The sequence below is a fragment of the Lissotriton vulgaris genome, unplaced genomic scaffold (assembly GCF_964263255.1).
Source record: "Lissotriton vulgaris unplaced genomic scaffold, aLisVul1.2 SCAFFOLD_3108, whole genome shotgun sequence".
In the NCBI taxonomy this organism is placed as follows: Eukaryota; Metazoa; Chordata; class Amphibia; order Caudata; family Salamandridae; genus Lissotriton; species Lissotriton vulgaris.
In genome coordinates this window covers 1-15205 of record NW_028255248.1, presented here as the reverse complement: position 1 = coordinate 15205, position 15205 = coordinate 1, and positions in this window count along the sequence as shown.

Below are 15205 nucleotides of genomic sequence, written 5' to 3'. Positions count from 1 at the left end.
GGCTGGGACAGATAATGGGTTGCCTTGACTCTTTGTGTGCTGTGATGTAGGAAGGATGAAAACCATTGTAACACATGATAAGAAAAACCCATTCTGTTTTGCAGGATGGATAGGAGGTTGTCATGATTAATGCAAAAACAACAGTTGATGGACAGAATGCAGAACAATGTCATACATTCACCCCAGTACAGAGATCTGGGCCTAAATCCATCGTTTTTTTTGCACTCCACACCACCCCAGTTCAGACATGTCCATATGCAAATCAGCCTTGACCCTGCACCTCATGGGAACAGTCCAGCCCGAACTGCCAAGCCATGTCACTCCTGGACCGGAATCAGGCATCCTAGGACCGGTTTCTGGCTATCAGCCGTCATCAGCCAGGATAGCTTGACTCCAGTGGTGTGGAGAGCATGGGACTCACGTCTGAGCATACCCATCCCACTTGGGGTGACAAATGCAAAAAACAACAGTTGATGGACAGAATGCAGAACAATGTCATACATTCACCCCAGTACAGAGGTCTGGGCCTAAATCCATCGTTTTTATTGCACTCCACACCACCCCAGTTCAGACATGTCATATGCAAATCAGCCTTGACCCTGCGCCTCATGGGAACAGTCCAGCCCGAACTGCCAAGCCATGTCACTCCTGGACCGGAATCAGGCATCCTAGGACCGGTTTCTGGCTATCAGCCGTCATCAGCCAGGATAGCTTGACTCCAGTGGTGTGGAGAGCATGGGACTCACGTCTGAGCATACCCATCCCACTCGGGTGACAAATGCGAAAACAACAGTTGATGGACAGAATACAGAACAATGTCATACATTCACCCCAGTAAAGAGATCTGGGCCTAAATCCATCATTTTTTTTATGGTATGGTGAGCAAAAAAACGATGGATTTAGGCCCAGATCTCTCTACTGGGTTGAATGCATGACATTGTTCTACATTCTGTCCATCGCCGGTTGTTTTTTGGTTGTCATGATCAACCATGTCGAATGTGGAGGAAAGGTCAAGAGGGATCAGGAGGCAGGATTTGTTTTGGTCAAGAATTTTTAAAATGTCATCCATGACGTGAGTGAGAGCCGATTCAGTGATGTGCCCCTTACTAAAGTGGATTGATGATGGTCTAGGAGTTGGTAATTCTCTATTTGAGCACAGAGTTGGGATTGCGCACAATTTTCTAGGAGTTTCGCTAAGGTGGGGATGTTGGAAATGGGACGGAAGTTATTGAGATCAGATCTGTCAGCGTTCGTTTTTTTAGTATAGGTGTTACCTGAGGTGATTTTAGGCAGTCTGGGAGCATGCCTTCTGATAGAGAAGCGTTCACAATCCTTGCCCAGGTGGGGATGAGTGGATTCTTGATTTCTTTGAAGGTGGAGGAGGGCAACAGGTCGCTAAAGTGGTTAGAAGGGTTTATATTCTGGAGAATCTTGATGATGTAATTTTCACTAAATGGGGTAAAGTTGCCCCATGAGGCATTGTTCTTGGAGTTTGTGGAGGTCGATTCCTGCTTTTCAGAGGAGTCAATGGGTGAGGCAGCTCTGCAAGAAGGTAGTAGAGCCTTATTAGAGGCGAGGTTAATGGAGATGAGTCTAGATTTCTCAGTGAAGAAAGATCATCGCAAGAGGGTGGGTTGCCACCGGGATCAGAGAGGTTAGGACCAATGACTGATTGTTGTTTGACCAATTGGAAAAGTTTCTTTGGGCGGTTTGTCGCTTGATCCAGTCTGAAGTAGGATACCTTAACACTCTTGATTTGTTTGTTGTAGTGGCTCCTGGCATCTCTAATGAGTTTTAGTTGGTCCGAGAAGGGATTGACTCGCCAGGAACATTAAACGGCCCTAAGGTTGCGGCGTTCCGAGTTTAAGTTGTCGTTATACCATGGTTTGGATATTTCTGTTGAGGCATTTATTTGTTGGAGTGGAGCAATTTTATCTATGATGTTAGAGATGGTCGAATTGTAGGCGTCTCAGAGTGATTGCACCTCAACCATGTCAACTTGGGAGGAGAGGGCAGATTTACAGTGGGCAGCTAGTTCTTCAGAGTTTATTGCTCTTAGATCCCTTTTCCATATCTTTGATTTCAAGGGTTGTGCCTTCCTTATCAACACTTCCGTGTTAATATTGAAGAGGATGCTGTGGTGGTGGGACCAGTCACACGGTGAAATGGAGTCTGCCCTTTAGAGATGATGAGGTCTAAGGTTTCACCTTTAATATGATTTGTTAGGCCACAGTGCTGAGTCAGTTCTTGATCATTTAAGAAAGATTTAATGCAAGATACAGCTGTGTTGTTGGGGTTAAACCAATGAAGGTTGGAATCACTAAGGAAGATTTGGGACACCGCTGAGTCAGCATTGCTTGAGATGATTGCCATTAGCTGCTCAATGAAAGGGAGATTGTCTCCTGGGGGATGGCAAAAGGTGTGAAGTTTGCAAACCAGTAGGATCATACTTGATATGCTGAGGGAGAGGTTTTCACAGGAGGAGGGCGTCGGGGAATCTGAATGAGAAATCAAGAGTGTGTTCCTGTGAATAAAGGCTAGGCCACTGCCCAACTTCAAAGCTATGTATAGTCTAATTAAGATAGGAGTGGAAGCCGGATTTATCCAAGTTTCAGAGAGGATGATAATGTCTAAATCATTGTGTTGGATGAGGTCGAAGATATCAGAGGCGTTTTTACTGGCTCATCTGCAATTAAGTAGTACACATTTAAGTCAAGGTGGATTTGGGGGGAAGGAGTCTGGGTGACGTTCACATTGGTGAGGTTGTCAGTATTGCTGCATCTAAGATTGCAAGGAGGTTCTCTGTTCAGGTTAGAAAGGATAGCAAGTATTTATCTCAGGGAATAGATGTTAGATTTGGACAAAGTTGAGCTACAGTTGTGAGAGTCATGTGGATCAATGGTCGCAGTGTGGGACTCAGATCCTCTGTGGCTGGCGGGGGCGTTGTGTAGTGGAATGGATTTCTTGGTGGAAGGAGCTAAAGGCTGATCCATGTAATCAATGTCCCTAGTGGATGCTCTAGGCCAATTTGCAGAGGTGAGAAGAGAGCTGATCATGGGGAAAATATCATTTGAAAGGGCTTTCAGTTCATGTAGCTCATAGGTGAGAAGGTGTAACTGTAGAGGTATATTATCAGGGCGTGCAGCCAAGTCCTAGTGTTGGGCGAGGAAAGGAGGGAGTGGGGGAAAAGCGAGTGGTGTTGGGGTCTGTGAGGGGGATCGATGCCCAGACTCTAGTCTAGTATATGGTAAAGTTATAGGGATGGGGAATGGGACATCATCTGTTACAGGGGAAAACTGTAGGACTTGAAGTAGCCTCTCAGCTCGACAGTCATCCTGTATCAGACTGACAGTTGGTGAGGAGATTGAGCCCATAGAGCCATAAAACAGCTGAGGGGTTGTTCTAGTGAGTTGACGCAGTACGCCTGGTGACAAGGTGGCTATGGGATCAGCAAGAGGAGGTGTGGGGATAGGGAGAGTGGGGTACTCACAACTGTCAAAGAGGGTGTTTTAGGGAGTTGACGTAAACGGAAGCAGAGTGGGCTGGTCCAACGTACGCCACTCCACCGTAGGACTATGAATAAATAGGCCAGGCCCTGGGCGTGGTTCACTTGTGGGAAAACCAACAAGTTTACCAGAGCGGCAGCCCTCACCCTGGTACATGGCTGCCGTCATGACTGTGGGCCTCCTCCACACAAGCCCACTGCAAACCCAGAGGCACAACGCTGCAGACTTATGTCTGTACCGACTACTGCCTTCGACCTACACTGCGGACAGCAGGGCTCAAAATTCAGATGCATTGGCGATTGCAAATGACGCAGTCCAGTATGCAAGACGCGTTGCTCCCAGTGCGGCTCGTACAGACCTCGCATGATCGCAGGCTGTGCACACCCTGCATGCTTCAGGTGCCACTAAATCACTGTACCATAAGTCATTGCCGCGTGGCCTTATCAAGGCAGAATTCATTAGACAAACGGCATTGCTCCCAGTGCGACCCGCCGGGACCACGTATCATCGCAGGGTGGGCACACGCTGAGCGCTCCAGGTACCACTAGCTGTGCAGCTCAACTCAACACCACGTGGCTGTGTGACCTTAACGACCCCTGCCGTCACCCTACACTGGGGTTAATATGGTTCACAATTCAAGATTAGTAGCTACGCAAATTGTGTAAGACACTATAATGAGTTAATAAGACCAAATGCTGCCAATCTGTGCAGCTCAAGTCAACGTCACATGGCTGTGGGCCTTTGCTGACCGCTGCCTCCGACCTACATTGTGGAAGACCGGCAACACGTGGTGCCAACAAACCATGTTCAACACAAGCCGATCCCACATGTGTAACTTTGTCCTGAGTCCTGAATGGCAGCGACCCCAACTTCATGGCAGCGACCATAGCACCAGACTCCCTTCAATCAGTGAGGGATATTTGCATACGGAAGGCCGGCGACCCGTTGTGCCACTGAACCGGCACTACACAGACCGGTGGGTCCGCCAACATATGCATGTGGCTGTGGACCCCTGCTCACAGCTACCTCTGCCTTACACTGTAGAAGACCGGCGACACATGGTGCCACTAACCATCTTCACCACAAGCCGATCCCACATGTGTCATTGTGTCCTGAATGGCAGTGACCCCAAGTCCGTGGGAGCAACCACAGCACCAGACTCCCTTCGGTCAGTGAGGCATATTTCCATATGCAAGGCCGGCAACACGTGGTGCAACAAATCCTGTTCAACACAAGCCCATCCCACATGCATAACTGTGTCCTAAGTCCTGAACGGCAGTGACCCCAAGTCTGTGACAGCGACCACAGCACCAGACTCCCTTCGATTTGTGAGGGGTTTTTGCATATGGCAGGCAGGTGAAAAGTGGTGCCACTGAACCTGCACTACATAGGCCGGTGGGGCAACCAACGTATGCAAGTGGCTGTGGGCCCTTGCTCACCACTACCTCTGACCTACACTACAGTCAGCAGGCCTCACAATTCAGATAGAGTCTCGATTACACATGACGCAGTCCAGTTGGCAAGACACATTGCTCCCAGTGCGGCCCATCCACACCAAGGATCATCACAGGCTCATCCAGTCTCAATGCTTCTGGTGCCACTAACCCTCTTTAACACAAGCCGATCCCACATGTGTAGCTGTGTCCTGAGTCCTGAATGGCAGTCACCCCAAGTTCGTGGCAGCGACCACAGCAACAGACTCCCTTCGATCAGTGAGGCATATTTTGATATGCAAGGCCTGCAACACATAGTCCCACTAATCCTCTTTAACACAAGCCGATCCCACATGTGTAATTGTGTCAAGAGTCCTAAATGGTAGTGACCCCAAGTCCGTGGCACAGACCACAGCACCACACTCCCTTCAATCAGTAAGGCATATTTCTATATGCAAGGCCGGCAACACGTAGTCCCACTAACCCTCTTTAACACAAGATGATCCCAAATGTGGAACTGTGTCCTGAGTCCTAAATGGCAGTGACCCTAACTTCATGGCAGCGACCACAGCACCAGACTCCCTTCGATCAGTGAAGCATATTTCCATATTCAACTACAGAGTCCACTAGGCAAGTAACTATTACAGGCCTCAAATCTACTTAATATCCTTATAGTATCCTTTCTTATAGAACATTTTTTATGTCAGTTATAGCTTTAGTACAATCACCAAATTAATTTTCAAGTGCAAACGAACACTCATTAGCAGTCTACACTGCGGGCAGCAGAGCTCGCAATTTGTATTTTGGACAGGTGGTGCCAACTATCCTTGTTCAATACAAGCAGATCCCACATGTGTAACTATGTCCTGAGTCCTGAGTTGCAGTCACCCCAACTCCGTAGCAGCGACCACAGCTCCAGACTCCCTTCGATCAGTGAGACATATTTCCATATGCAAGACCGGCGACCAGGAAGTCCCACTAACCCTCTTTAACACAAGCCGATCCCGCATGTGTAACTTTGTCCTGAGTCCTGAAAAGCAGTCACCCAAGTCTGTGGCAGCGACCACAGCACCAGACTCCCTTCGATCAGTGAGGCATATTTCCATATGCAAGGCCGGCGACACATAGTCCCACTAACCCTCTTTAACACAAGCCGATCCCACATGGGTATCTGTGTCCTGAGTCCTGAAAGACAGTGACCCGAACTTCGTGACAGCAACCACAGCACCAGCTTTCCTTCGATCAGTGAGGGGTATTTGCATATGGAAGGTCGGTGACACGTGGTGCCACTGAACCTGCACTATGTAGGCCGGTGGGGCCACCAACATATGCACGTGGATGTGGGCCCTTTCTCACCGCTACCTCTGTCCTACACTATGGTCAGCAGGCCTCACAATTCAGATCGAGTCCTGATTCTACATGACGCAGTCCAGTAGGCAACACACATTGCTCCCAGTGAGGCCGTCCACACCAAGCACCATCACAGGCTCATACAGTCTCAATGCTTCTGGTGCCACTAACCCTATTTAACACAAGCCGATCCCACATGTGTGACTGTGTCCTGAATGACAGTGACCCAAACTTCATGACAGCGACCAGAGCACCAGACTCCCTTCGATCAGTGGTGAGGGGTATTTGCATATGGAAGGGCAGCGACATGTGGTGCTACTGAACCTGCACTACGCAGGCCGGTGGGGCCACCAACTTATGCACATGGCTATGGGCCCTTCCGCACCACTACCTCTGGCCTACACTACGGTCAGCAGGCCTCACAATTCAGATAGAGTCCTGATTACACATGACGCAGTCCAGTAGGCAAGACACTTTGCTCCTAGTGCGACCCGTCCACACCAAGCACCATCGCAGGCTCATACGGTCTCAATGCTTCTGGTGCCACTAACCCTATTTAACACAAGCCGAGCCCACATGTGTAACTGTGTCCAGAATGGCAGTGACCCCAACTTTGTGACAGCGACCACAGCACCAGACTCCCTTCAGTTTTATTTGTTGTTGTTTTCTTTAAATACTTTTTTATATGTAATTCTATACATGACTAAGATTCAGGGGTATATCTCATAGAAAGAACTCTGATATGTTTTCAAAATTGCCTCGGACAGATGCCAGCTGATGGACTGAATCACAAAATTATTTTTCAATACCTAAGTAGTGTGAGTTATGAACAGTTCACACCCAGGCTCACAGAGGGACAGCTGTGGCCTGTCCGCTTGACTTTTTTTTTTTTCTCGGCGCTGCGCCAGGGCCGATCCAAGGACCTCACTAAACCATCCAATCGGTAGTAGCGACGGGCGGTGTGTACAAAGGGCAGGGACTTAATCAACACAAGCTTATGACCCGCACTTACTGGGAATTCCTTGTTCATGGGAAATAGTTGCAATCCCCAATCCCTATCACGAACGGGGTTCAGCGGGTTACCCGCACCTGTCGGCGAAGGGTAGATACACGCTGATCCGTTCAGTGTAGCGCCCGTGCAGCCCCGGACATCTAAGGGCATCACAGACCTATTATTGCTCGATCTTGTGTGGCTGAACGCCACTTGTCCCTCTAAGAAGTTGGACGCCGACCGCTGGGGGTCGCTTAATTAGTTAGCATGGAGGAGTCTCGTTCGTTATCGGAATTAACCAGACAAATCGCTCACCAACTAAGAACGGCCATGCACCACCACCCACAGATGACTCAGCGACATCTGTGAGATCCGAGGAGAAGCTGATGTGGTCTCCGCCATTCATGACTCGGGACTCAGCGACATCTCTGGGATCTGCGAAGTTTTGACGGGCACGTGGAGTGCCCACTGCTGTACACTCTGGTGACACCAGGTAATTATTTGCTCATGGATGCGCAGGGACAGCAGACTCTCTCTCTCTCTCTCTCTCTCTCTCTCATTCTCTCTCTCTCTCTCTCTCTCTCTCTCTCTCTCTCTCTCTCTTTCTCTCTCTCTCACTTCCCTCTCTTCACTCTCTCACTCTCTTCATTCCTTTCCTTCTATCTCTCTCTTCCTTCTCCCTTTCTCACTCCCTTTCTTTCCTTCCCTCTCTTTTTCTCTCTGGCTTTTTTTCCTTCTCTGTTTCTCTGTGTCTCACTCCTTTGATATGCGCTTTACACAAGTTCCTATTTTTTGCTTTATTTTCCAGGCTCTGTAGTGGACATCCATGGTCCCCACAGAAGTGTTCCGCCTAGTTGTTTTGTATTATTTTTGTTAGATTTTGTTGATTAGTTTATCGTTTATATATATATATATATATGTTTATAAAAAAATTAAGTTTGAAAAAAAATAATAATAACGTTTTTGGTTGTTTTCTTAACTGCTGTGTGATTCTTTCTTGTTCTTATTACTGTTGTTTGGTGGTGGTCACCATGGTGTTACATTTTGGGGCAGTTATCATGGGAATACTGGTGATGGCTGGAGTTTGCACCAACTTCTGAATAGTGTGTTAGATTTATCTCAACTTTAGTTGCATTAAAGTGCTGATAATGAAATGCAAAGTAGCCGTTCCTGTGCAAAAAGACACAAGGTGCACCTTTGCGATTTATTCTAAATACTAAAATCCTGTATTGAATTGCACTGTGGTAGTGGGTGCACTTACAGTGTACACACAAAATCAATGAAGAAATCTCATTGTATTTATATTGATTGGGAATAGTGTGTCAGGTGCTGGATCTTGACGGATACACTGCCCAGTTCGTTTATTTTTCTGCACATGAAAAAATCACATCACAACTTTCACAACAACTGCAATGGGAAAAAAATTCCAGCGATAAGCCACGTTAGCACCAGGGATTTTACACCTGATTTCTGCTGGTGTTAAGAAGGACAACTACCTGTACCATGAAAGAGAACACAGCCAAGAGCCAAGGGGACCGCCGCGTCTCGGACATGCCCGTGTGCAGGAAGTGCGATAAGTGTGTCTCTGTGTTCTGGTGTGGCCTGCCACAAGGGCCACAGCAGCAGATGTTGTAAAGTGGCATGCACCACCTCCAAACAGCACGGTCATGATGTAGTTGGAATGCCGCAAGACATGCACGAATAGGCATTACAATGGTGTGCCAAACGAGTGAACGGGATACAACAGCGCACTGTACAAAAGTGTGGGGGCTCATGAGAGGGAGGAGCAGCTGTTTGTCAATGTAACACACAGTGAACCGTGTGCCACATGCTAGGCATCTCATCCATGATGACCAGGGTCGCAGACATCCCGCAACACCCATGACCGGCCTTTGTACACATCCTGTATGAATGCAGCAGGAGAAGTTACTGTAGGGATCAAAGTTTCTTTGTCTGAGCTATCTTGGGCTAGCACATCTGCTACTCCGAGAAGGAACTTGCAAGTGGCCAGCCCCCCTGACAGATATTATAATATTTGTATCCGACCCCCACACTACGCACTGCACAATTTGAGAACAACGAGTACACATCCCACACTCAAAAGTCCTTTGTCGTAGTTAGCGTGTGTGAAATTGTAGTGTAGTGTAGTAGCGCATTGGAATAACACAAACAGTAGTATCGATGTAGAAGTGCGGAACTTCCAGGCCTCTACTGACTATGCTAAACTTAATTGGGTTTGTTACCAACTAGCTCAGAGGTCACTGGAAACTTTCTTGACTGAATAGGAAGTGATCAGCTTCCCTGGTACAGACAAGAAGGGATTCAGTTTTCCAACAACCGTGCAACATGACAACTTTGCTCCTCAGATAAGAGTCAATCTCTAGAGTCGTGTGAACAATAGACAGTTATTTTACTCAGTCAGTTGTTGTGCAGATTACTTTCACAATATGTAGAGAATAGAGAGACGGGCGTTTTCAATAAAGGGTAACATTTATTGAACAGTCTTTCTTCTCGTACAAGAGAAATGAATTGCCACAATTGCAAGACTTGTTATTATAAAAAGTACGTACAGTAAGATGAGTATTGCGAAATAATACTGTAAAAGCATTGATATGGTTTCTTAGCCATGCAATGGTTTAAAACATATATACATTCATATATACATTAGGGTAAAATACTCAACTGGTGCTTCTAACTACGCCTACCCCAGTGTACCTGACCTAAGCCTAATACTTGGGAGGGGAGTAAGTAAGTAGCTTTAAGTTAAGTTGGTTTTGCCAAGGTTTGCTTCAAGAATTCTCTCCAAGGGTTTAGTCAACACCATACCTCTGGAATAGAATGATGGAGGTCTGGTATCTCCTTCAGGGAACTCGATATCCCAGTCACTCGCAAGAGTAGACTGGAAACGCCGGAGCTGGATTTCTCTGCAGGAGAAAAGACAGCGTCTCTCTCAGCGCGTCGAGGAAGAGGAGGGGCAGCGTCCGCGGGCAGCTTGCATCTGCTGGGCTCTTGCAGGGGGACGGCTGTTCAGCTCCTAATTTCACCACACCATCGTTCGCTCATTAGCAGCGATAGCAGTAGCGATAGCAGCTATGGTATCATCAGCATAACAGCAGCAACTTCAGCTTCAGCGAAACAGCAGCGTTTGCTTAAGGCAATGTTGGTAATATTTATACCTGAAAGGTGCCTTGTTTGACGTACGTTTTTGGACATAAGACATCAATAAAGATGTCACTAGGAAGTGATCGTCTATCAGTGCTCATTAGAGTTCTATTACTAATCAAAACATAGCAAGCGTGGCTTTCCCAGGTTGCTGAATTTTTATCTTGTTGAAGAACTCGGAGTGTTAATCTAGGAATCTTAGATAGTAACTTCTGCTATGTCATTGCACTAATTAGCTGCAAAGGAAGTGGCAGAGGAAGCGATTCTGAAATGTGGCTCTGTTCGTGTGAGGCGAGAGACGAGTTTCTGAATATTGCATTTGATCGGTTATGCCAATATAGGGGTACAAGGGGATTATAGCCGTATAGGGGCATAAGATCACAGTATCGATCAGGGTCCTAGATTAGAATGCAACAAAATTGCCTTCACACGTACTCCCACCACACCCCTGCCCTGCACCCATTGTACGAACACCCGGCTCGTTGCACCAAGCTGAGCCATTTCATCCACAACACTGGCACGGGGAAAGCTGGTGCAGCTACAAGCAGAGCCACTGACACTATGGCATGGCATCCTGAACACATAGTCAACTCCATTCATGTGCACCTATACCTTGCATGTCTGCTGCATGTACTGGCTGCACTCGCGTTCATGGACAAGTGACAAGGTACCTGCAACCACAACTCGATGTGCCACATTGCACGTGTCCCGCTGCATCATTGCACGCTGTACATCTGCTCACATGTCCCAAAACAACAGTGGACATGACTGCATAGGTGTCAAATTATGTCCGAGGCACGGACAACCATCGCTGCTTGACACTGATGTGTGTTGTGATGGACAACCCCAGGGTGAACATTGACATTTTCCTACGCTCCTTATTCAGGCATGCAGCTGCATTTGTCTGCATATCGTAGCACTACTCTTGGTCACACTGACACACACTTTTTTAATAAAGTTTCCACATTTTCACTTGTCTCCAAATGCGTTGTGTCTTGATTTGTATGCCAATGTGTATGTCACGCACTCTCTGGCTGCCTGCCATACGTGAATTGCTACCCCATCCGGACTGTGGGTTTGTACCTATGCGTTCTCATGTGCCTCTTTTGTACTGACGATTTTGGATGCCTATCTGCCACAGGCGAGTGCATTTGTGTCCTGTGTTTGATTGTTCGAATGTTTGTGCTTGGACAACATTGTATTGAATGTTGATGTACTCTGCTTCGTATGTGTGTGTGCTGCATTATGCGTGAGATGTCTAAGCATGGGCGGAAAATCCGTTACGCTCGCGGATTTTGCGGATTTTCGGTAAATTCGCAATCCGCGAGATTTGCGAATTTCCCGCAAAATCTGCAAATTCGCACGCAGCGGATTTTTTTTCTTTGCGGTGTAAGTTCGCAATTGCGAACATGTAGGTGCGGCGGGCAGCAACAATCTCGCACTCGCGAAATTACAAAAATTGCAATTCCGCACAAGAAATCTACTAGCAAGCAGCATAGACCTTCTGTAAATGATTATTTTTTATCAGAATAACTCCTCAGGTTGACATTTGCCTGCACTTTTTTCGATTTGAGGCCTTTTGATTTTCTTTGGATAACTTTTGGATTAGAAATCAACTTTCTCATATAAGCTTGGTGGGGCATTAAAGTTGGTGTAATGCTGCTCTGCAGAAAAACGAGTTTTGCAAAAGTGAAAGCAGGTTCAAAAGTTCAAACTCATCATTAGTAACCGTTCCCTGTAGTGCTTCCTGACAAGGGCCCCTCCAAAGTTCAGTTGCTAGTAGCAACAATTGTTCAGTTGCTAGTTGCAACAATTGTATGACCCTGCTCTGACCCTCACAGCAGGCTCATAGAATAGCTGTAGGCCACAAAGGTCCTGGAAAAAAAAATTGCACTGCAACAGAAAGCAAATTACAGATAAGGATGCAGGTGCCAGACTGGAATTTTAAAACAGTGACACATTAATAAATCAACCCCAAATTAATTCATGTCAGTTGAAGCAGGCAGGTGTGCTTGCTTTTTCCCCCCATAATCTACAGTGATGATGAACCAGAGGGTGGCATAAGGCATTGATGTACCAGAGGGTGGCATGGGTAAAACAGAGGGTGGCAGGGGTGAAACAGAGGGTGCTGGGAACCTATGATGATGAACCAGACGTAGAAACAACATAATCGTGACCGTTGCGAGCCGAAATGTAAGTTCGCGATTGCGAACTGTTACAAAACCCTCGCGAACTGTCAGAAATCCTTGCAAACTGGCAGAAATCCTTGCGAACACAAAAAAAATCCGCAAATTCGCGAGAATTCGCGGATTTTGCGGATTGCGAGTTCGCAAATTCGCAAAATTCACGAACGCCAGATTCGCAAAATTCGCCCATGCTTAGAGATGTCCCTTCATGTGAGTTTTTGTACACCCGTCTCCCTTTCAGGCAGTGTGGTTTTCACTTCTATGCTCATTCAGTGGTGTGATGTAGGCGGGTTGTGTGACTTGTGCTCCTTGTTTGTGTGTTTCATTTTGGTCATTGTTTGTATATATGTGTGCTGTACTTAACCTCTTTGCCGCTAATGACAAGGGTAACTCGTCATGGAGTTTCCATTGATTTCAATGGAAATTACATTGAAGCACCAGAAGAAGCATAGCATCCAAGTGGTTAATTGTGCATGTGTGCCATTGTCCCCGCCCTACCCAGTCCTCCCACTCCCTGCTTCTTCCTCTTCCTGGTGCTGTTGTGTCTGAAAATTTGTTACTCAACACATAAATACATAATAAAGATAGTTATTTTCAGTGAAACAATATTTCAAGCAGTTTTTCAATCGAGTTCTCTTAAACTTGAGAATTATATTTTTTCGAATTACTGTAACTTGGATTTTGTTCCTCGTTTTCGTGGGACCCACAGTTTCACATTTAGATACTCTTCCAGCATCTTTGTATGTCTTTCGTCAAGTTGACAGTCTAGTTCACTTTATCTTGCCTATTTAGAGGCTACACCGGGTCAGGACACCACCTCTAGGTCACTAAGGAACCGCGGAATGGCATGTGCAGCGTACTCGCTGTCAGGGGTAAGTGCAGCCTTTTGGTGATTAGCGTTTACTTTCCCCTAGTTACCTCATGGGGGTTTCTGAACCCTTCTTGTACTATTCTTTTAGATATCTGTGTTTGGTATCTGATTTTTGGACCATCCACTGGTGCTATAATCTCTACAGCATGGTAACTAAAAAGGTAGTTGTGCTCTGCAATCAATGTAAAGTTTGGCCCTTTCCCTAGCTTCATACAACCGCACTCGGGCCGTGCATCACGTTACTCGATGTGCTCTGCTTTGGGTTACTGTATGTCCGTTAACACAAGTCTGTCACGGGGGCATGGGCACTAGGTAAATTGCTCCGACACAAACTCCTGAATGGGATTCCTTTATCGTCTGAGTCATCGGACTTGTCACACAGACAAGTGACAATGGATACTTTATAGTTACAAAATTGTACTCATATATTATACCTTCACCTTATACGGTGATTTTACTCACACTCCTATAACCAACTGTAGCTGATTGGCTCATCTTGCGTCATACCAGCCATAACCCAGGCACTAAGTCTGGTTTCCCATTTCCTATATCAGGACTTAAAATGTGTCGCCAGAAGCTACAACTCCTAACTCCAGATGATGTCCTTTACCATGACTGCAACACAGTGCTTAATTAGTAAAATATGAAGTGCAGGTGCTCAATGTTTGTTGGAGACCACACCCCCTTTCTCTGGCTCCACCCACTTCCTCCCCTGGATCCACCCATTTACTCTATTAGCTCCACCCACATCCTCAACTAGGCACTGCTAAAAGTCAGATGTAATTCCCGATCTGATTTTCAGCAAGGGAACCATCCTCACAGTAAGGTTTTGATAGGAGGTTCCCCTGCCTTTAGAAAATTTAAAAAAAGATTAAATCAAAAGTGCATTTAAAGCACAATCTTGAAATAAAATAGCGAAAATCACTAATGCATTAAATAGGGACAATTTCAGTGCTCTATGTTGCCGATTTGGGGAAAGGACAATACTGGGGCATGCCATTTAAGTCTACAAGTTCAAAGATACAACTCTACCAAAGCGATTGTGACAAAATAAACCAAAATGTTCTGAAAACACTCTAAACAGAATAAACTGAATAAAATCATGCAATTCACTTGAATGAGTCAGTCACTGTCTCTTCCAGTGGCCCAAGGGGTATTGTTTTGTTAATAAATAGTAGAGTATTCTGTTAACGTGATTACTTTTAGAGAAACAATAAAAAAAGATGATTACCAATTGGGCTAAGGATCAAGTGGCTTCACTTGTTGTGACTTTTGGTCCCCTTGTTGAAAATTGTTTTTATAAATCATTGTGTTACAATAATACTTCAAATGGTGGTCTTATCACTCATCAGTCTAAACTCCACTCTCTTTAGGCAGTTCCACTATAGACTCCTGTGCAACAGTGGCAGTTAATAATTCTCATAAATGAGGTCTTCCATTTATAAAAACTGTTTCTAAGTGTTTGATTTACACAATAGCTTAGATTAAGGTTTAATTGCAATCGTGTTATTTAACAGATGCAAAGAGAATAAGCAGTTTTCTTTCCACAAAAGAATTTAAGAAAACAACTGTTACCAAAATAACAACTCTATTTGAGTTTAAAGAAATGTAAAGATTTTAATAAGCATTTTGTAAGCTTTGTTTTTTATTTGCACCTGAGACAGCACCTTTAACAAGGGAAGGTAACCAAAACAGATAGCTATCTA